Here is a 22237-nt window from a genome sequence, read left to right as displayed (position 1 = left end):
AAACAGAAGAGGGAATGAAATCTGACTTGGGAGCTATTTCCTATTTGTTGAGGATGTTGCTTCATCACAGTCTTGGTTTAGAGTAGAAGCTCTTCATCAGGAATAAAGGATGGCCCAAGGGGGCTGAGAGATAAATGGGAAGGAAGTGGGGCTAGAGGGAAGGCAGCTAGGAGTGCAATAGGTAGATGGAGGTAGGGATTGATGGTGATAGGTCAGAGATGAGGGTGGAGCAAATAGGTGAGAAGCAAGGTGGACAGGTATGACAGGACAAGAGGTTGGTGTCGAATTGGAAGGTTGGATCTGGGACAAGGTGGGGGAGAGGAAATAAGGAAACTGATGAAATCTGCATTGATACCATGTGGTTGGAGGGTCCGAAAAAAGTAATTGAGGTATTTCCTACAAGTGTCGGGGAGCAAGAATTTGGCAGTGGAGGAGGCCCAGGACTTGCATGTCCTTGGTGGAATGGGAGGGGGAGTGTCTTTTCGATTTAGAGTCCAAGAGTTGTTCCCTGAAATGTTCTGCTCATTGGTGTCCAGTTTCCCCAATGTGGATGAGACCATATTGCGAGCAATGGACATAATCTTATAAATAGATTGCATAAATCTTAGCCTGCCAGAGTTATTTTCTTTAATTAAATTAAAGAATTTTTTTATTCAATTGGATGACTGCATGAAACGGTTTGTTGGTCAGATTTGAATCATTACACGCAAATGAAACGATGCCATGAATATCAGTGAACTGCTCTTTTTGTTCAAAACCACAAGTTCTTGATTTATTTTCACAACTTACTGGTATTCACACCTGCACATTCAATGTCAAACTCTGACATCAGAAATGAAATCACAGCATTAATTTTGACTTACAATATTCGAACAAACAAATTAAGAGAACACAGTGAATAAATACCAAGTCTGATTAATATGAAATTAAATTTGCCAAAAAAAATATAAAATCAAGATGGGAGATAAGAAATGGTGGAAGGGCAGAGGGCAAGAAATGCAGCATCATTGAAAGTGCTCCTCCAGAGAGTGCATTTTACCAACCACCACTGCTAAATATAAACACTCTGATATGATCCTCCGGTTTTAATGTAAGCCATAGCCCCATACAGTAGGTACCATTGAAATAAGTTAACAGATACAAGCCTTGAGCAAATCCAACCTCCAGCCTTACCCCACCCCCCCCCCCCCCCCCCCCCCCCCCCCCCGCTTATTGGAGCTTGGACCTTCCTCCAGCTCCAGGGGGTTGTTGAACTCCTGGGCTCCAGCGGCCGCTCCTCCACTGAAGAAGCTTTGGGAAGCAGATGCAAAGGTAAGATACAGAACAGAGAACCTTTGTATATGAAAGCAGCTTACAGAGACATTGAGCAATAGCATGACATGGTATGTACCCATCGACCTCTGGGTTATCTACCCAGCACACTCACGCAGCACTACTCTACTTCTGTGCTCCCAGCAGCTGGATCGTGGATCAGTTTAAAGTAGGTCCTATATCTCTGATTACATCGGTACACAAGGCAGTGAAGAAAGGTTTCAGCACACTGGCCTTCATCAATTAGGGAATTGGGTATAGATGTTGGCAAGTTATGTTGTAGTTATACAGGACGTTGATGAGGCTGTACCTGGAATATTGTGATCAGTTTTGGTCCCCTTGGTGTTCTGACTTCTGACTTCTTCAACTCTGGGTTTGTGTTGACCTTGATTGGATATTTTGTCCCACTCAGCATGTTTAAACAGTATCTCTCAGAGGGATTCATCTGAAACTTTTCAGGAGATGAGCTCAACAAGATTGAACTATTCAAAGTTACTTAGACTCTATTTTAAACTTACATCCGGACCAGTAGTCAGAGACACGTACAGCATGGAAACAGACCCTTCGGTCCAACTTGTCCATGCTGACCTGATATCTTATATTAATCTACTCCCATTTGACAGATTTATCTACTCCCATTTGACAGCACCTGACCGATATACTCTGGCAGCTCATTTCATATAAGTACCACACTCTGATTGAAGAAGTTGTCCCTTTAATATATTTCGCCTCTTACCCTAAACTTATGCCCTCCAGTTCTGGACTCCCCCACACCAAGGAAAGTACATTTTCTATTACACTGTCCATGCCCCTCATGATTTTATAACCGCTATTAGGTCCCTTCTCTGCCTCCGATGCTCCAGTGAAAACAGCCCCACGCTATTCAGCCTCTCCCTGTAGCTCAAACCCTCCAACCCCCAGCAACATTCCTGTAAATCGTTTCTCATGGAGAAGTCAACGTTTCAGTCCTGAAGAAGGGTTAATACCCAAAACGCTGACTACTCCACATCCTGGTGCTGCCTGGCTTGCTGCATTCTCCCAACCTCCTGCTTGCCGACTTCGGGTTGCAATATGTAGTGGCTCAGTGATTACCACTGCAACCTCACAGCGCCTGGGACCCAGGTTTGATTCCAGCGTTGGGTGGCTGTCTGTAAGGAATTTGCACTTTCTCCCAATGTCTGAGTGAGTTTTCTCTGGGTGGTCCTTTTTCCTTCCATAAACCAAAGATGTGCAGGTCATGTGGATTGGCCATGCTTAATTGCCCATAGAGTTAGGTATATTAGTCAGAAGGAAATGGGTCTGGATGGGTTACTCTTCAGGGGGTTGGTGTGGACTTGTTGGGACGAATGGCCTGTTTCCGCACTGTAGCTAATCTCATCCAATACTTTTGTTACTAATGAATGGCAGAGTAGGCCAAATGGACTAACTTCTGCTCCGATGGTCTCGCGGTCTTAGGGTTCTCTGGATCATTTCATTGGCAATGTGCAGTCTCGAGCTCAATGAGCAGCAATGTCCACTGAAGGCAATGCTCATAGAATCATAGAACTCCCACAATGTGGAAACAGGTCCTTCAGCCGAACACATCTGCACTGATCTTCCGAAGACTAACCCACTCAGATCCATTTTCCTACCCTCCATAAATTGCACACAGAGCCCCAAGTGTGGAATTATTCCTGGGTTCCTGGTGCCATGAGGAAGCAGTGCTAACCCTGAGCCACCATGGGGTTGTGGTTGTGGGGTGTAGGGGAGGCAACTGCAGTCCAGCAGAAAACAAAAACAGCCCACCTACTCTCCCACTGCACCCACTGGCAGGAGGTTCAGTCCTGGGAGGTGACTGAAGGCATCATCACCGGTAGGATCTGATTGCTGGGAGAGCTGGTGCCCCCACTGGTGCTTCCGCAAATTGTAGGAAAACATGAACCTCTTCCCACACTCGGGCCAGCTGGAGGGCATCTCCCCGGTATGGGCACATTGGTGTTTCAGTAGGGCGGTGGAATTGCTGTAGGCCTTCCCGCAATTAGGGCACCAGAATGGCCTCCCCCCCTCCGCCACTGACCTACCCCCCCAACACCCCCGTGCGGTCCAGCTGGTGATTCAGCAGTGTGGAGGAGCGGGTAAAGACATTCCAACATTCAGGGCAGGAGAACGGCTTCTCCCCGGTGTGGGTGGACTGGTGCCTCAGCAGGGAAGAGGAATTGCTGAAGGCCTTCCTGCACATAGGGCAACTGAACGACCTCTCCCCCATGCGGACACACCAATGGGCCAGCAGGTCGGAGGGAAGAGCAATGCCCCTCCTGCAGTTGGGGCAGAAGAACGGCCTCTCAGTGTGGACCAACTTGTGTCTCAGCAGGTGGGAAGAACTGCTGAAGGCCATCTCGCACTTGGGGCCGGAGAACAGCCTTCCCTGGTGTGGGCCAACTGGTGCGTCAGCAGGACAGAGGAATCACTGAAGGCATTCCCACACTCAGGGGAACAGAAGAGCCTCTTCCCCTCTGTGGGCCCATTTGTGCTTCAGACCCCTTTCAAATTTCGCAATATCCTTCTGAGATGAGGGAGACCAGAATTGCACACAATATTCCAAAAGTGGTTTCACCAATGTCCTCTACAGCCACAACATAACTTCCCAACTCCAATACTCAGTTAGAGGATTGAGAAAGTTTTCAAAACACACAAAAAATAAACAGAAAAGACTGTAGAGACAAACCAAATTTTTGAGAGTGAGCTTGGAAGCATCACCGAGAAATCGGCAGAATGGGTTTATTGGGGACGCGTTCTCCTTAAATACACTATATACATATTCCTCTTGTGCTCTTCCTAGTTTCTCTGTGCTGCAGTGTGTAGTGGCTCGTTGAAATAATGTCCTGATGCAGCTTCGTTTGTGGGTGGTGGAATGATTGCTTCTGTGGTTAAGTATTTGGTTTGTGTGTGTTGTTTTTTCTGTAGATGCTAGTTTGAAGTTCCCCATTGACTGTTCGCTCTACTGTTACATCTAAGAATGGCAGTTTATTGTTGTTCTCCTCCTTTTCAAACCAGGAGCCCCCCTCAGGCCATAGTCTCACTACTTGGAACACCAATATACAGACTAGTCAAAGGCCTCCACTGAGGACTAAAACACCAAGTCGAAGATTCATGCCACTCCATTTACTCCATCCAAGAATTCCTGAACACCAAAGACACGAAGATCGAAGAGGATGGAATAATGTTGTCCTTTGACATAACAGCCCTGTTCACATCCATTAACATCAACATGGCCAAAGAAAACTGAAGACACTACTCGAAGAACCAAAGACACAAACACAGCACCAACTTCATCAGCAAAGATAACACTGTCAACCTCGTGGTTACCACCCACTTCATATTCAGTAACAAGCCCGACAAACAAATCAACGAATACCCATGAAACACTTCTGTCATCAAAAAATGAAACAAATTAGAGGAAACCTACAACACCATCAACAATCTCCTTCCTGGCATAAAATTCACAAAAGAGGAGAACAACAACAAATTGCCATTTCTGGATGTCACAGAAGAGCGAACAGTCAATGGTAAATTCAAAACAGCCTCTGCAGGAAAACAACACACCCGAACCAAGTACTTAGCTACAGAAGTAATCATCCCTACACGTACAAACAAATCTGAACGAGGACACTATTTCAACGAGCCACGACACACTGCAGCAGCCAGTAACTACGAAGACCAATAAGTAACTGTACAGCGCATTTAAGGAGAATGGGTAGCCAAAAAGCACACTGAAAATTGCTTCCCTGACCGGCAATTAAACCCGGGCCGCAGCTGTGAAAGCGCTGAATCCTAACCACTAGAGCACCAGGGAGATATGGACGGAGCGTGACAGCTCTACTGAAAATTGGTTTCCTGCCCGGAAATCGAACCTGGGTCACGGAAGCTCGAAGGCTAACACTAATGTCATTCCTTGTATCCATTGCTCCCGATGCGGTCTCCTCTACATTGGGGAGACTGGAGCCTCCTCGCAGAGTCAAGTCATAGCGCTTGAGGGAACATCTCCAGGACACCCGCAACAATCAACCCCATTGTCCTGTGGCCCAACATTTCAACCTCCCCTCCCACTCTGCCAGGGACATGCAGGACCTGGGCATCCTCCATCGCCGCTCGCTCCCCACCTGATGCCTGGAGGAAGAACGCCCCAACTTCTGCTTCGATACATTCAACCCCAGGACATCACTATGGACTGCACCAGTTTCCTTATTTCCCCTCCCCCCACCTTACCTCAGTTCCAACCTTCCAGCTGAACGCTGTCCACAGGACCTGTCTTACCTGCCAATCTCCCTTCCCACCTATCCGCTCCACCCTCCTTTCTGACATGTCACCTCCGTCCCCACCCCCATTCACCTATTGTACTCTTTGCTACTTTCGGCTCAGCACTCCCCAATTTATCTCTCCACCCTGGAAGCGTCCTGCCTCTATTCCTGATGAACGGCTTTTGCCCGAAACGTCGATTTTCCTGCTCCTCGGAAGCTGTCTGACCTGCTGTGCTTTTCCCTCACCACTCTGATCTAAACTCTGGTTTCCAGCATCTGCAGTCCTCACTTTTGCCTACCCAATAAACCCAATGTGACGATTTCACATCAACAAACTGACACAAGCAGACACAACGTCTGCAGAAACCCTAGCACATTACTTTACATTAACAACATCTGGGAAATGATGTCCAGACAACTCAACCCTCTCAGCATCATGGTAGCCCACAAACCTACCAACACACTTAAACAGCGGGTAATGAACCTGAAATACCCGATACAAACAACCAGCAAACGAATGTTATTTACAAAATACCATACAAGGAAACATATACATGAACTCTGCCTCACAGTTTTCTGTGGCAAGAAATGCTGGGGTGAGATAAGGAAGATTTCTTTTCAGCCAAAACGAATCGGCACTGACTGGACAGCCATTTAAAATCAACGCTCTCTGCCCAGGATGGAAGACCCGAAGGGATGTACAGTTTTCTTATTTCCTGAAGACTTACAAAGCTGAGACTGGGTTTTGGTGTATGTTCCCTTTCCACTCCCAAGAGCCGCAGTGGTTGAGGCGGTGAGTTGGGGAAAGTGAAATGTGCCCGTGAGCAACGTGTGGGTCTCTTTCAGCTTCCCCTCCTCTGACAGCGCTGTGACTTGTCTCAGATGTTCTCAGGGAATTTCCTGACGCGAGACAGTGAAAAGAGGCTCGTTCCTGCAGATCAGGAATTCAAATCGTATGCCGGCTTCAGGACAATGAGAAAGATTATTTGTGGTGTGTGAAGCTGGGAGCTGCATTTCAAACAGGTAGGTGGAGTCAGATGCGTCATCCATTGCGCCCCCGGCCCTGTGCGTACCCAACGCCGCCATGCTGCAGAGTTCTGACGTTAACACGGACATGCACAGCAATGGGAACATTCACAAGAGGAACAGCCAAAGATAATCACCGTCACTGCTTCCCTTCCACAGTCCAACTTTGTGAAGCAGTATCTTTCACTGGCAAATAAAACACCTTTGTCCTCGGGTGCCTGCTTAACTTCGATCACGACTTCAAGTCCCTCACTGTTCGAGTCTTATTTCCAAACTCTTGGCTCATCGCCTCAATAGCAGCTCTTTGGGTATCTGCTTGTTCCACCTCGACAGGCAGTGGGCTACAGATTCCCGACCAGTCCCAATTTGATTGAAATATTTCAACCCCTCCACTGATTTGCATTTTAAAAAAACCGTGGAGCAATCTCCATTTTCTTTTGACGTCGTTTCTCAACTGTAGTCGGCAGGGTTCACCCCTGCGTGGGGGAACCGCAATGGATTTCATGTCCATCGCATTCACCACACGGCCCATCAATACAGAACCACACTGACAGCTTCATTTCCCAGGTCTCTCTGCCTGTGGAGCTGCGAAAGAGTAAATCATTGCTGAGTTTGTTTGAATCCAATCACTTCACAGGTTTCGAAAGGGTTAAATATCTGCAAATGGCGAGTCTGAGTGTTTCATCCCGAAAGATGAAATGGACGTTCAGTTAAAAACAAAAACAGAAATTGCAGGAGCAACTCAGCAGGTCAGGCAGCATCTGTGGAAAGAGAATCAGAGACAACATTTCAGAACTCGTTTTTTTCCTCATCCAGGTACAGCCAAACCTGCTGAGTTTTTCCAGCAGTTTCTCTTTCTGTCTCGGATTCTCAGCATCCGCAGTCCTTTACGGTAGAAATTAAATCAATTCAGAAACCCCTTTGTACTGCCTCAGTGGAAAAGATTTCCGTTTGGGAAACATTTTCCTGAAACCATGAAAAACGTGTACTTTCGCAGCCAAGAAAGCGGTAGGAACGAGAACAAGAAGCACTCCGTCCCTGGGTGGTCGCGAACCACCAACCTTTCGGTTAACAGCCGAATGCACTGACCAATTGCGCCACAGAGACAGGTTCCAGCGCCGCCTGCACAGTGTCTTTGAGGAACCTACTAATCAATTCATAATTCAACCCGCCCCGCCCAAAATTGCCATTGTCTTCTATCAGTTTTACTTTTCCATAATAAAGCCTTTGACATTCATTCTGGAGACATGGGGACAGCCTGATCCCACCATCTGCAGGCACATCCATGTCACGAAGAACGAGCTCTCCTACACCGGGGCCATCGCCCTCCGAGCCTTTCAGTGTTTTGCCTCTTCCCGAATTTTCTCATTGGCCCCGAGCCGAGAATGGGTTTGAATTCCTGATGTGCATAGAATTATTTCAATGTCTCGGGTCAGTTCATGTCCCGAGAATATCAGAGTCAATCAACCTCTTAAACAAGGGGACGGTGTCTGGACTGTCTCTGCTCAGTCGGACAGTTCATCCTTCATTCTCCTCGAATTCCACTTCCCAAAGAGTTTCTAAAGATTCACAAAGCTGGAGACTGGGATTTATGCTTTACTTCCTGAACATTTTCCACCTGCTAACTGACAATATTTTGCCAAAACCTCTTCCCCATTGTAACATTTGCATCATATCCAGGGATGAGCAATTTCCATTTTGTGGAGACATTCCCAAGTTTGGGAATGTTCTCTTTGGAGCAAAGAAGGTTAACTGGAGATTTCCAGGGGCTGTTGGCAATGATGGGAGAAGATGTGGTGGGAATGGGCAGATTAATGATCAGAAGAACCTATTGCCACTGACTAGGGTCAGTTACCAGAGGACAGGGATTGAAGTTCTTTAATGGAAAGCAGCATTTGTGTCGAACAAACACAGTGAATACTGCAGAAAGCCAACGGGTCGAGCAGCATCTGTGGAAAGGTAAACAGCGCCGGCGTTTTGAGTGTGCTACGGTTTTTGTTCAGAACTCAGTTTTTTGCCTCTTCCCGAAGTTGGTCCAGGTCTGTGTCTCAGTTGACAAACACAAGGCAAGTGCAGTGCCGCAATGTGAAATTATAGCCTTTGCTGTTTAAAAAAAAAAGCAGTGCATTGTTTAAATGATGATATATTGGAATGTGGAGAAAGTGAGGACTGGAGATGAAAGTCGAAAAATGTGGCATTGGAAAAGCACAACAGGTCAGGCAGCATCTGAGGAGCAGGACAGGGAACGTTTCGGGCACAGGCCCTTCATCAGGAATGATGTATGGATGCACTAAGGGGTCTCAGAGTCCCTCCACACCAGTCAATGCCAGTTGTCGGGCAGATGCAGCAGGCAATGAGCAAGGCAAGTGGTATATTACGAAGAGGAATTGAGTTCAGAAGTGGGGTCATTGAACATATTCAAGGCGAAGTTCATCTGAGTTTTGAACAACAAAGAAGTGGATGCTTATGGGGGGAGGTAAGAAAATGGTTTTAAGACCAGTACAGGTCAGTCACAGAGTCAGACAGTACTGAACAGACCCTTCATCCAACTAGTCCATGCTGAGTATGTTCTCGAACTGCTAATCAAAGCACTGATAACATGGTAGTCTGGTGTCAGCTCGGATTTCAGGCCCTGATATCTCTGTCCTCTGATCTCCCTGTTTCCACAGAGTTAAATGTTGTCTGTTCTCAGCTCTGCTCGATTTCTGCTGAAGCTTTGACCCCCTTTTACATCTTCTGGAGCAAAAAAATATTCTGAGCCTCCTGGGAATGACACCTTATCTATACCCCTCCTGATTTTAAAAATCTCTAAAGTTATCTGTCAACTTCCTCGGCTTCATTGGAAAAATGTCCCAGCTTCTTCTTAATTCAAACCCTCCATTCCCTGCAACACGCAGGTAAGGTCGGGAATAGGGAATTGCATCAAATTACATAAATGTACTGTCTGAAACAATCTAGCTGTGTTCTGGCCTGAGATATTGAGAGTCCCTGGTGTAAGTAATTACGAATGCAATAATTTTGGTCACAGAATTGAACAATCATTTTGCAACAAAGGGGTCGACTTTGATAAGGAGGTAGTGGTCATTTCTAGGGTAAGTGAACAGTTTGTAGATCAGGGAGATGAAGTTCCAGACACTTGGGAAGGGCAAGAAACGAATTTGATAAATAAGACAAAGAACACGGGAAATCTGAAACAAAAACTGAGAACACGGGAAAAACTCAGCAGGACTGGAAGCGTCTGTGGAGAGAAAGCAGAGTTAAAGTTTCGAGTCCAACAACTCCTCTTCGGGATTCTGAAATAGTTTGTGAGAACCCCTTAAGTCCTCTGCCCAGCTTTAAGACCATAATATACAGGAGCAGGATGAAGCCATTTGGCCCATCGAGTCTGCTCCACCAGTCGATCATGGCTGATATGTTTCTCTATCCCATTCTGCTGCCCTCTCCTCATAACCCTTGACCCTTTACTAATCAAGAACCTATCTCTGTCTTAAATGCCTTAAATGACTTGGCATCCTCAACCCTTCTCCTAGTGGAAACATCATCTCCACGTCCACACTGTCCAGGCATAGAGTAGCACAGCGCTGCCTGACCCACCGTGATCTCCAGCATTTGTTGTTTTCAGGAAGGATTCCAGCATCTCCAACAACGCGCTTCTAAATTTTGTACCCAGTTGGTTAGCTCTCCCTGGATCCCGTGAGATTTAACCTTACTCAACAATCCACTGTGTGGTACAATTAACAAAGTTCCCAGCCCCCACTTCTTTCCGCACACATGGGCAGCACGTTCGATCAGTGGTTCGCACTGCTGCCTTACAGTGCCAGGGATCCGCTTTCGATTCCAGCCTTGGGGCGACTGTCTGTGTGGAGTTTGCACATTCTCCCTGCCGTGTCTGCTGGGTTTCCTCCGGGTGCTCTGGTTTCCTCCCAAAATCTAATGATGTGCAATTTCGGGAGAAGTGGTCATACTAAATGGGCCCATAGTGTGCAGGAAGTGTAGTGGAATGGGATAAGGGAAAGTGTCCACATAGGTTACGCTTTGGATGGTCGGTGTGGACTTGTTGGCCTGAATGGCGTGTTTCCACATTGCAGGAATTCTACGTGGCATTCCCCCAACTCCAGAGTCTCAGCACTCATGGTTTTTCCCATGGATAGTGTGGGGGAGGGAAACAATGTTTTACACGGGAGTAAAGTTCAGTGAGTGTGAAGCTAAAAGTAAACGCATTGCTTCAGCTGTTTTCCCCGGTATACCAGAGGGTGAGGGGTGATCTTACAGACGTTTATAGAATCATGAGAGGCATGGATAGGATAAATGGACAAGGTCATTTCCCTGGGATGGGAGAAGTCCAGAACAGGAGGATAATATGCTTGGGGTGAGGGAGGCAAGTGTAAGGAATGATCAGCCGGTGGAAGTGGTGGATGTAGGTCCAATTATAACATTTAAAAGGCATCTGGATGAGTATATGAATAGGAAGAGTTCAGGGGGTTATGGGCCAAGTGCTGGTAAATGAGACGAGATTAATTTAGGCTATCTGGTCGGCATGGATGAGTTGGACTGAAGGACCTGTTCCTGTGCTGTGTAACTCTATGACTCTGGCTTGCCTGTAATGTTTGCCATGCCTGTATGTTCAGTTTCTGTCTGGTGTCTGTGTCAATGCCTTGATATCTCATTTCCTCCATCTCCCCACTTCCACCTCCCCAGATGTTAACCATTTCGTGTCTGGTTGTTTCTCAAGAGGTTGCATTGAAGGTTCATCCTGAATTGACACTTTTTTTTGCTTCCCAAAATCAGACTTACTCACTCCGAGATGTCGTGAAAGATACTAACTTTCAGGTTTAGGTATCCAAAATTCAGAGGTGTCTATCTTGATGTTTTCACTTTTCGGTCTCAGTAAGATCCTGAATCAGTACCGTCGGGAAAATTAGTTTGAGCGGAGTGAGTATAGAGGGGTGAGCCGGGGTGGGATAGTGCTTTCAATTTTGTGGGGAAAGAAAAGAATGTTCTGCAGAAAGTAGAATTGCTTGTTCGGAATTTCTAACCTGGACTGACAGTAATGACTTTTGTAATCTCATTTTACAGATTATTTGAAGATCTGAAGATGGACGTTTCAATATCAATAGATGAAGAGCTTTGCCTGAAACATTGACTCTGCTGCTCCTCAGATGCTGCCTGATCTGCAGTGCTTTGACTCTGACTCTCCAGCATTTGCAGCCCTCAATTTCACGTCAATGTCTGGCAGTCACTGAATCCATCGGGGCTATAACAATTTTCGACGATGATTCTGTGAGAAGGAACCAAGCTTTTTGGTTCCTCTTTCAGTACGTTTTCAGCATCAGTGAGACTGGAAGAGAGACCCGACTGTTGCAGCACTCTGATTGTGGAGCCAGTAAAAGTTATACGGACTGGGAAGAGGAATTCACGGCAGGGAGGTGCTGTACACGCGTTTGTGTGCAGCTGAAGCTTCGGTCATGGAGAAACCCAAGGAATCCCGTCCCGTGGAGAAACCATGTAAATGTTGCGACTGTGGGAAAGGCTTCCGTTTCCCATCTTCCTGGAGACTCATGGGCGCAGTCACACCGGGGTGAGACTGTTCTCCTGCCCTGAGTGCGGGAAGACCTTCAGCAATTCCTCTGTACTGCAGAGGCACCAGTGGGTCCACACAGCCGAGAGGTCATTCTCCTGCCCCGAATGCGGGAAGGCCTTCAGCTATTCCTCCATCCTACTGACCCACCGCCGGGTCCACATAATAGAGAAGCCCTTCAGCTGCTCCAAGTACGGGAAGGCCTTCAACGATACCTCTGCCCTGCTGAGGCAACATCGGGTGCACACCGGGGAAAGCCCGTTCTCCTGCCTCAAGTGTGGGAAGGGCTTTACCCAGGCATCCCACCTTCGGGTCAATACGGGGGGGAGGCCCTTCCCCTGCCCAGAGTGCGGGAAGGCCTTCAGCAATTCCTCCCAACTGCTGAGGCACAGGTGGGCCCATACCGGGGAGAGGCCATTCACCTGCCCCGAGTGGAAGCGGAGGTTCTCATCATTCTGCACCTTGCAGAAGCGCCAGCGGGCACACCAGTGCTCCCAACAATCTGATTCTGCTGGTGAAGCTGCTGTGGGCCACTGCGAGGACTGAACCCCTGCACATTCTGACAGTGCTTATAGTGGGAGAGTCGGTCGTTTTTTATTTATGTCGTCGTGCTCCCCCACCCCTGCAAGTTTGCTTCCAGTGGGCGCTGCTGCTCGTTGATACCAGCAGCTGTTCTCTTTATTTTTTTCTTGTCCAGTTAAATAATTATTGACTCTGTCTGGGAACGAGCTCCAGTCTGTAAGAAATAGCTGAATACTTCAGGGTGTCCATTCGCATTCAGCAGTGACTTAGAAATTAAATTTACGGTTATGTGCCTGTGAACAACTCATCATCGAAGGATTGCCCAATGGCTTGGCAATCCATTTTTGGAAACGGTTTGCTTGAATTGATAATTTTAAAAATTCTCTTCCCTAATTTCCCCTTAAGTTTCTGTCTCTGAGATGGTGGAGGACTTGATGAAAAGGATTAAATCATTGCTATTAACTGGATCATCTTGTGTAACTTTGCACGAGTAAATTTGCGGTATTCATAATTGTTTGTTTTTGTTTATATTATAATTCCGGTGTGCAAGATCTGTTCATCAAGTGTGGTTCACTTCATGAAACTGCTGTGGGTCTCTCCCAGGATTGAGCCCCTGTGTATTCTGACAGTGTGTGTGCAGTGGGAGAGTCAGTGGGCTTTTTTGTTTTATGCTCTTGCCCCGCCCAGCCCCGTTGCCAACTTTGCTTCCATTTGGTGTTGCTGCTTGTTGAGCCCAGGAGCTGTTCTCTCTAGATCCTACTGTCCAGTTAAAGAATTGTTGGCTCTTTCTGGGAATGAGTCCCAGCTTGTAAGAAATGGCTGAATACTTTGGGGTGTCTATTCACATTCAGCAGTGGCTTTTAAATTAGATTTACAGTTACGTGTCTTTGAAACAGTCATAGTCCAAGGATTGCACAAAGGCTTGGCAATCCATTGTTGGAAACTGTTTGCTTGAATTGGTAAGTTTAAAACAAAAATTCTTTTTTAATTTGCCGCTTAAGTTTCTGTCTCTGAGATGGTGGGGGACTTGATCAAAGGTTTTAAATAATTGCTATTAATTAGATTATCTTCTTTAACTTTGCCCTCGAAAATTTACTATATTTAGAATTGTTGGTTTTTGTTTAAATTATAATGTTGATGTGCAAGATCTGTTCTTCATCAAGTCTGGTTCGGAACAGTTGAGAAATTGAGGGACATTGCATGTTTTAATTTCACTCTGTTGTGAATGTAGTGACATTCATTTGTATTGGGTTGCTTACCCTTAGTTGTCGTGTCTTCCACCCCAACTATTCACTATGGTAGTGAGTTCCGCAGTCTCACCACACTCTGAGGTTTTTCATGAAATCCTTAGTAGAGAATTGTAAGGGAAAATGTTGACAAGGGCAGAATATAGGGTCTTAACTGCAAAAGCCAGGAAGACATTCGACAATGTAAAACCATGACAATGTCGGGGATAAATAAGGAACTTTGACAGCAATGAAGAGGTCACATGTCAGAGTTCAAGATAATGGTCGTGACAAAAAGAAAAAGTACTCTGCAGATATTGGATATAGTAATTAAGCAAGTTTCTAGATGCTGTAGTTGGTTGAATACGATAACGTAAGAGATGAAATAACCAAAACCACGAATGTAATTTGATGTCGGTAACCATAAAGCAAGTGCATACTATTGATTGATATAGGCCAATTGCGTGCAAGTCGGTCATTCAGCCCATCGAGTCAACATTGACTGACCGTCCCACCCAGACCCAGTTCGTTACCCTATCCCTATAACCCTGCATCCCCCATGGTCAATCCACCCTCACCTGCACATCCGTTGGACTGTGGGAGGAGGCCACAGCAGCAGAGGAAGCCCACGCAGACACAAGGGGAGAATGTGCAAACTCCACACAGACAGTCGGCCCGAGGGTGGGATCAAACCCAGGTCACTGATGCCGTGAGGCAGCAGTGCTAACCACCGTGCCACCACCACATGCTGCTATCTTAAAAAGTGAATTTCAAAGACTCGAGACCACTTGAGAGAAAAACAAAACTCTCCTATCTTAAATGAGAGACTAGTCTCTGGCTAGAATTGAGTTGACATTACATTTACATTAAGTCCTCTCCAGATGTTATACAGCTCCATCGGATCATCTGTTTCTTCAAAACTCAAACTGATACAAGCCCAGCCTGACATCCCCTTGTCCCTGATTATAAGTTGAGTAAATGAGCGACTCTCGACCTCACTGGCATGACAAAGGATGCCCTCAATCCAAGTTGACCTTAACTGTCTAACCTCTTGACCCCACGCCACAATGTGGTCAGCCGCAACTCAGCCCTGAACGAGAGCAGAGGAACTGAATAGACAGCAGTGAGGTGGACATTGCATTCCCAGAGAATATTATTCACATGAGAATGTTGTTCAGCTCACATTCGGATCACTGCAGGGACTATGTCTCCTGTCATTTAAATATCTTTGATCCCAAGAACAGTCTCGTTTTGTTGTACATTGTGTGTGTTTTAGCCGTGTTTCACGACAAGATTTTCTGTTACTGTGATTCCCATTAGGAAGTGTGAATTTAGTACCAGATGATACTTCAGTTCTGAATTTTCCTTGAGGATTGGTGTAGGACGTACTAAGTGCCAGTCCGAATGGAAGAAGCTCTACTGTTTATTTAACCCTCTGCTATCATTGTCCTGGGACTGTATTAATGGGGAAGTGTAGAGGAAGATTGACTCTGTATCTAACCCAATGCTGTTTCTGTCTTGGCAGTGTTTGTTGGGAACAGTGTTGAGGTAGCTTCACTTGAAATTGAAGAGTAGAGGAAGCTTTATTCTGATCGTCATCCCATGCTGTCCTTGACCTGGGAGGTTTAGATGGCATCTATAATTGAAGTGAATACAGACTTGGCTGTGGGAGTGGAGGGTACTTCTACCTGAGCACACCCATCTTTGAGATTGCTGTGCTGATCAAGACAATCTCAGACACCTTCATGCACTTTTCCAACCAACCACAGGGTGGTTAAGGATGGGTATAAATGCTGGCATTGCCAGCGATGCCCACACCCCATGCATGAATAAATACTTTATGTTTAAAAGTTACATTCACGTTCCAAACCCTCTAATGTATGATTACTTACATGGAAAATTCCTGTCTGCTGGAATTCCATTTTAAAACATAGGAATGTGTCAACCATGTAGAAATATAACAAGAACAACAAATGGAGAATTTAACAGGTAATGAGCAGGACCAGAATGCTGAGTCAGCCTGACCCCCAAGGCTGAGAGAGTTCTCCCAGATGTTGAAGTTACACCAGTGCCTTTTACTCTTGCAGCTTCCCCAAAAGTTTGTCCCTGATGTAAGATCATTCAATGACCCGAAGTACGAACTGTTTTTATCTCGACAGCTGCTGCCAGATTTGCTGAGTAATTCCAGCCCTTCTGTTCTACCCTTTTATGGGATTTGAGCTTCCCTAAGTCAGTGTAATGATGAACTGCAGATGATGGAGATCTGAAACACAAAAGTGCATCAAATGCTGGAGAAACTCAATAGGACTGGCAGCACATGTGGAGAGAGAAACAGAGTTAGCATTTCAAGTGCTGTGACCCTTCTTTACAACTGTTCTGGACTCAGGCCAGGATATTGACTCTGTTTCTTTCTCTCTCTCTCCACCAGTGTTGCCAGACTGGCTGAGTTTCTCCAGCAATTTCTGTTATGACACTTTTACAAGGTTGATGTTTGTTATCCATCCCTAAGTGCAAGGTGTCTTGCTTGTGCCAATTCAGAGGGCAGTTTAAGAGTCAACCACATTGCTGTGTGTATGGAGTCACATGTAAGACTGACCATGCAAGGATGGCAGTTTCCCTCCTGAAAGGACATTGGTGAACATGGGTTTTTATGACAATTGACGTCAGTGCCATCGATACCATACTGAGACTAACTTTGTGTTCCCCATTTATGATTTGAATTATTCACATCTCACCTCTTGCTGTGGTGGGATTTGAACTCATGTTCCCTGGATTATTCATCCTGTGACATTATGACTACACTGTTGTTTCCCATTCTTTGCTGTTTTGTGTTTGTTGTTCACGTCTTTGTCTTCTGATGTTTGGGAAATTTAACCTGTTTAAAAGATTGCCCTAAACTTGTCCCTTTGACCAAGTCTTTGGTCACCTGTCTCATCTGTGCTCCGGTCTTGTGATTTTTAAAGGAATTCTCATTATGTTCATGTGAAGCACTTTGACATAGTTAACTGTACCACAGGTATTATTTGAATGCAGCTTGTGTCCCTATCTTAATATCTGAAAGTACAGGGTCATATTTTAAATGGCGAAGACAAACATGAGGATGATTTCTTTTCTCTCTGAGGGTTGTGTATCTTCTTCAAAAGGCAGTGGATTCAAAATCTTTAAGGCAGAGGTAGCTAGGTTCTTGATAACCAAGTGGATGAGAGATTGTCGGGGATGTGTTGGAATGTAGAGTTGAGGTTGAATTCACATCAGCCATGATATTATTGAATGTTGCAGCAGGCTCGAAGTGCCGAGTGGCCTACTCCCGCCCATTATATGTTTGTATCAAGCAGTCTGTGTCTCCCCTCTTATAGCTATGAACTGGGTAATTCCTTTCCAATATTGCCCCTTGTAGACAGTTAATTTCACACCGATGGCCCCCTATTGGGAGCAGGCACATTGTAGTAATTGCAGTATTTCTTGTGTTAATTTTGTTGCTTCTTACTAAGTGTTCCTGAGAATCTACGAAATAAAAACCAAAACACTTGTATTATTATCGCACCAATGGAAATGTTGTTTCGGATGTATCATTGTTGAATTAGCCATTCCCATCTTTTCCAGAATTCCGTGTTTAAAGCCCTCGAGTCTAGCTTCTGCCCCTGAAACAGTTCTTATCAAGGCCATGTTTGACATCCTTTGTAACGGTGATATGGATGAACATTCCCTCGTCGACCTGCAGACAGCCTTGATCAGGGTTAATGACAGTACTGACCCTCTCCAGCATGACTCTATCCTCTGGGAGGGTCTGCTTTTAGCGTCTTCCATTCTAATTTGTTTAAAAGTAGCTGCTGGTTTTGGCATCTATACTGATGATATCCAACTGTGCCTGAACACCACTTCTCTCCCAACTCCTCTATCATTCATTATTTACCAATAATTTATCTGAATGCCTGCCCAATTTCCAGCTTTGGATAACCATAAACATTCCCTTAGTTAAATATTATGAAGTGTGAAGCCAATGTTTTAGTCCCCAAGTTCGACCTGAGCCCACGTCCCCCCTCCCCCCGCCCCCCCCACCCCAGTAACTCTGTTGACAGCCTTCATGTCACTTTAAAGCTAGGATCGATAGATTTTTGAAGAGTCGGGGAATGAAAGGTTAAAGGAAAAGGGCATGAAAGTGAATGTGGGGAATACCAGATCACCCAGAATCCTACTGAATGGAGAAGCAGGCTCAAGGGGCTGAATGGCATATTCCTGTTCCTACTTCTTCTGGTTCCCGAGCCCTTCCCTCTGATACAGTACACTGACTTCAGTGTGTGCCTTTACTGAGAGTGCTGATGTTCCCTTGTGTAATATCAACAACTTAGCAGCTGCTGAAACCTCTTTCTCCTTTGTTACCTCTGAACACAATAAGCCAATGTCTTCAGGGGAGGCGATGGCTGACTTTATTGTCACCAGACTATTCACCCAGTTAATGTTCTGGGGACCTGAGTTCAAAACCTGCCACGGCAGATGGTGGAATCTGAATTCAATATAAATCTGGAATTAAGAGTCTAATGATGAAATCGTTGTGGTTTGTTGTAAAAACCTATCTGGTTTCCTGCTGTCCGAACCTGGTCTGATCTACATGTGATTCAGATGCGCTGTCAGCTGGTTGAAACTTCACTGCCCTTTCAATCAAAACCTCCACTATAACCTCCCGACTTTTATACTCCATTTAAAGGCCAATCTCCCTTTTGCCTTCCCTATTAGTCACTGTGCTCCCAGAAGCAGGATTGTGGATCAGTTTAAAGTCGGTCCTATATCTCTGATTACATCGGTACACAAGGCAGTGAAGAAAGGTTTAGGCACACTGGCCTTCATCAATTAGGGAATTGAGTCAAGATGTTGGCAAGTTATGTTGTCGTTATACAGGACGTTGATGATGCTGCACTTGGAATATTGTGATCAGTTTTGGTCCGCTTGGTGTTCTGACTTCTGACTTCTTCAACTCTGGGTTTGTGTTGAACTTGATGGGATACTTTGTCCAACTCAGCATGTTTAAACAGTATCTCTCAGAGGGATTCATCTGAAACTTTTCAGGAGGTGAGCTCAACAAGATTGAACTATTCAAAGTTACTTGGACTCTATTTTAAACTTACAACAGGACCAGTCGTCAGAGACACATACAGCATGGAAACAGACCCTTTGGTCCAACTTGTCCATGCTGACTTGATATCCTAAACTAATCTAATCCCATTTGACAACACCTGACCCAAATCCTGTGACACCTGACCCAAAACATGAACCTCATTTCATATAAGTACCACCCTCTGCAGAAGAAATTGTCCCTTTAATATATTTCGCCTCTCACCCTACACCTATGCCCTCTAGTTCTGGACTCCCCCATCCCAGGTAAAAGACCTTGTCTGTTAACCTGTCCATGCCCCTCATGATTGTATAACCTCTATTAGGTCACTCCTCTGCCTCTGATGGTCCAGTGAAAACAGTCCCAGCCTATTCATCCTCTCCCTGTAGCTCAAACCCTCCAACCCCCAGCAACATTCCTGTAAATCGTTTCTCACAGAGAAGTCAACGTTTCAGTCCTGAAGAAGGGTTAACGCCCAAAACACTGACGACTCCACTGGTGCTGCCTGCTTTTCTGCATTCTCCCAACCTCCTGCTTGCCTACATCGGGTTGCAACATGTAGTGGCTCAGTGTTTACCACTGCAGGCTGACCGTGCCGGGGACCCAGGTTTGATTCCAGCCTTGGGTGGCTGTCTGTGAGGAGTTTTCATATTCTCCCAGTGTCTGCGTGGGTTTTCTCTGGGTGGTCCTGTTTTCTTCCATAAACCAAAGATGTTCAGGTCATGTCGATTGGTCATGATTAATTGCCCATAGATTTAGGTACATTAGTGAGCGGGAAATGGGTCTGGATGGGTTACTCTTCGGAGGGTCGATGTGGACTTGTTGGGACAAATGGCCTGTTTCCACACTGTAGCTAATCTCATCTGCACTACTTTTGTCACTAACGAATGGCTGAGTAGACTCGATGGGTCGAATGGCCTAACTTCTGCTCCAATGCTCTTGCGGTCTTACGTTTCTCTGGATCATTTCATTTGGCAATGTGCAGTCTCTGGCTCAATGAGCAGCAGTTTCCAATGAAAGCAAAGCTCATATGATGGTTGAACTCCTACAGTGTGGAAACAGGTCCTTCAGCCCAAAACATCTGCACCGATTCTCCAAAGACTAACGAAGTCAGATCCATTTTCCTACCCTCCATAAATTGCACACAGACCCCCAAGTGTGGAAGTATTCCTGGGTTCCTGGTGCCATGAGGCAGCAGTGCTAACCGTGAGCCACCATGGGGTTGTGGTTGTGGGGTGTAGGGGAGGCAATTGCAGTCCAGGAGAAAACAAAAACAGCCCTCCTACTCTCCCACTGCACCCACTGTCAGAACTGGCAGGAGGTTTAGTCCTTGAGGGTGACTGAAGGCAGCGTCACCGGTGGGATCTGATTGCTGGGAGCGCTGGTGCTCCCGCTGGTGCTTCCGCAAGTTGCAGGAAAACATGAACCTCTTCCCACACTCGGGCCAGCTGAAGGGCCTCTCCCCAGTGTGGACACACTGGTGCTTCAGCAGGGTGGAGGAATTGCTGAAGGACTTCCCGCACTCAGGGCAGCAGAAAGGCCTCCCCCCTCTGCACCCCATCCCCCCGTGTGGACCAACTGGTGCTTCAGCAGTGTGGAGGAGCGGGTAAAGCCCTTCCGACATTCGGGCAGGAGAATGGCATCTCCCCGGTGTGGACGGACTGGTGCATCAGCAAGGGCTGAGGAATTGATAAAAGACTTCCTGCACTTAGGCAACTGAACGACCTCTCCCCCATGTGGACCCACCAATGGGCCAGCAGGTCGGAAGAAAGAGAAAAGCCCTTCCTGCAATCGGGGCAGAAGAACGGCTTCTCCTCAATATGGACCCACTGGTGTCTCAGCAGGTGGGAAGAACTGCTGAAGGCCATCTCGTACTTGGGGCTGGAGAACAGCCTTCCCCGGTGTGGACAAACTGGTGCGTCAGCAGGGCAGAGGAATCACTGAAGGCCTTCCCACACTCAGGGCAGCAGAAGGGCCTCTTCCCCTCTGTGGACCCATTGGTGCTTCAGAACCCTTTCAAATTTCACAATATCCTTCTGATAGGAGGGAGACCAGAATTGTACACATTATTCCAAAACTTTTCTTAAAAATGTCCTGTACAGCCACAACATAACCTCGCAACTCCAATACTCAGTCAGAGGATTGCGAAAGCTTTCAAAACCCACAAAAAACAAACAGGAAAGAATGGAGGGATAAACCGAATTTTTGAGAGTCACCTTGAAAGCATCAATGAGAAATCGGCGGAGGGGGTTTATTGGGGACCCGTTCTCCTTAAATACACTATATACGCATTTCTCTTGTGCTCTTCATAGTTTCTCTGTGCTGCAGTGTGTAGTGGCTCGTTGAAATAATGTCCTGATGAAGCTTCGTTTGTGGGTGTTGGGATGATTGCTTCTGCAGTTAAGTATTTGGTTTGTGTGTGTTGTTTTCCTATAGATGCTAGTTTGAAGTTCCCCATTGACTGTTCGCTTTTCTGTGACAACAAGGAATGCCACGTTGTTGTTGTTCTCCTCCCCTTCAAACCAGGAGCCCCCCCTTAGACCATAATCTCACTACTTGGAACACCAAAATACAGACTAGTCAAAGGCCTCCACTGAAGGCTAAAACACCTAGTCGAAGATTCACTCCACTCCATTTACTCCATCCAACAATTCCCGAACACCAAAGACACTGAGATAGAAGGGAATGGAATAATGATGTCCTTTGACATAACAGCCCTGATCACATCCATTAACATCAACGTGACCAAAGAAAACTGAAGACACTACTCGAAGAACCAAAGACACAAACACAGCATCAACTTCATCTGCAAAGATAGCACTGTCAAGCTCGTGGAACTGTGCCTTACCATCCACTTCATATTCAGTAACAAGCCCTACAAACAAATCAACGAAATACCCATGAAACCACCAGTATCAGGATTCCGAGCAGAAGCAATAATGCAGAGACTCGAACAAACAGCCCTTCCAACGATCCAACCCAAACTTTGAGTCCGCTTCAGCGATGACACTTTTGTCATCAAAAAATGAAACAAATTAGAGGAAACCTACAACACCATCAACAATCTCCTTACTGGCATAAAATTCACAAAAGAGGAGAACAACAACAAAGTGCCATTTCTAGATGTCACAGTAGAGCGAACAGTCAATGGTAAATTCAAAACAGCGTCTCCAGGAAAACAACGCAC

General features: G+C 46.1%; 1 long non-coding RNA gene across 4 annotated transcripts in view; it reads left to right on the top strand.

The window, feature by feature from the left end:
* LOC140460360 (uncharacterized) overlaps positions 1–13225 on the top strand; it is a 77786-nt gene extending 64561 nt beyond the window's left edge. For 3 of the 4 annotated variants that reach the window (XR_011954019.1, XR_011954020.1, XR_011954017.1), the window contains one exon: positions 11691–13225. This is a non-coding gene — a long non-coding RNA (uncharacterized lncRNA). Of the gene's footprint in view, positions 1–4344; positions 6612–11690 lie in introns of all 4 variants that reach the window. The other variant, XR_011954018.1, reaches the window with a different exon arrangement.
* Positions 13226–22237: the final 9012 nt, after the last annotated feature.

This window comes from Chiloscyllium punctatum, chromosome 36 (assembly GCF_047496795.1).
Source record: "Chiloscyllium punctatum isolate Juve2018m chromosome 36, sChiPun1.3, whole genome shotgun sequence".
Lineage (NCBI taxonomy): Eukaryota > Metazoa > Chordata > Chondrichthyes > Orectolobiformes > Hemiscylliidae > Chiloscyllium > Chiloscyllium punctatum.
The sequence above is the reverse complement of the archived record's forward strand: the minus strand, read 5'-3'. Positions and strand labels throughout refer to the sequence as shown.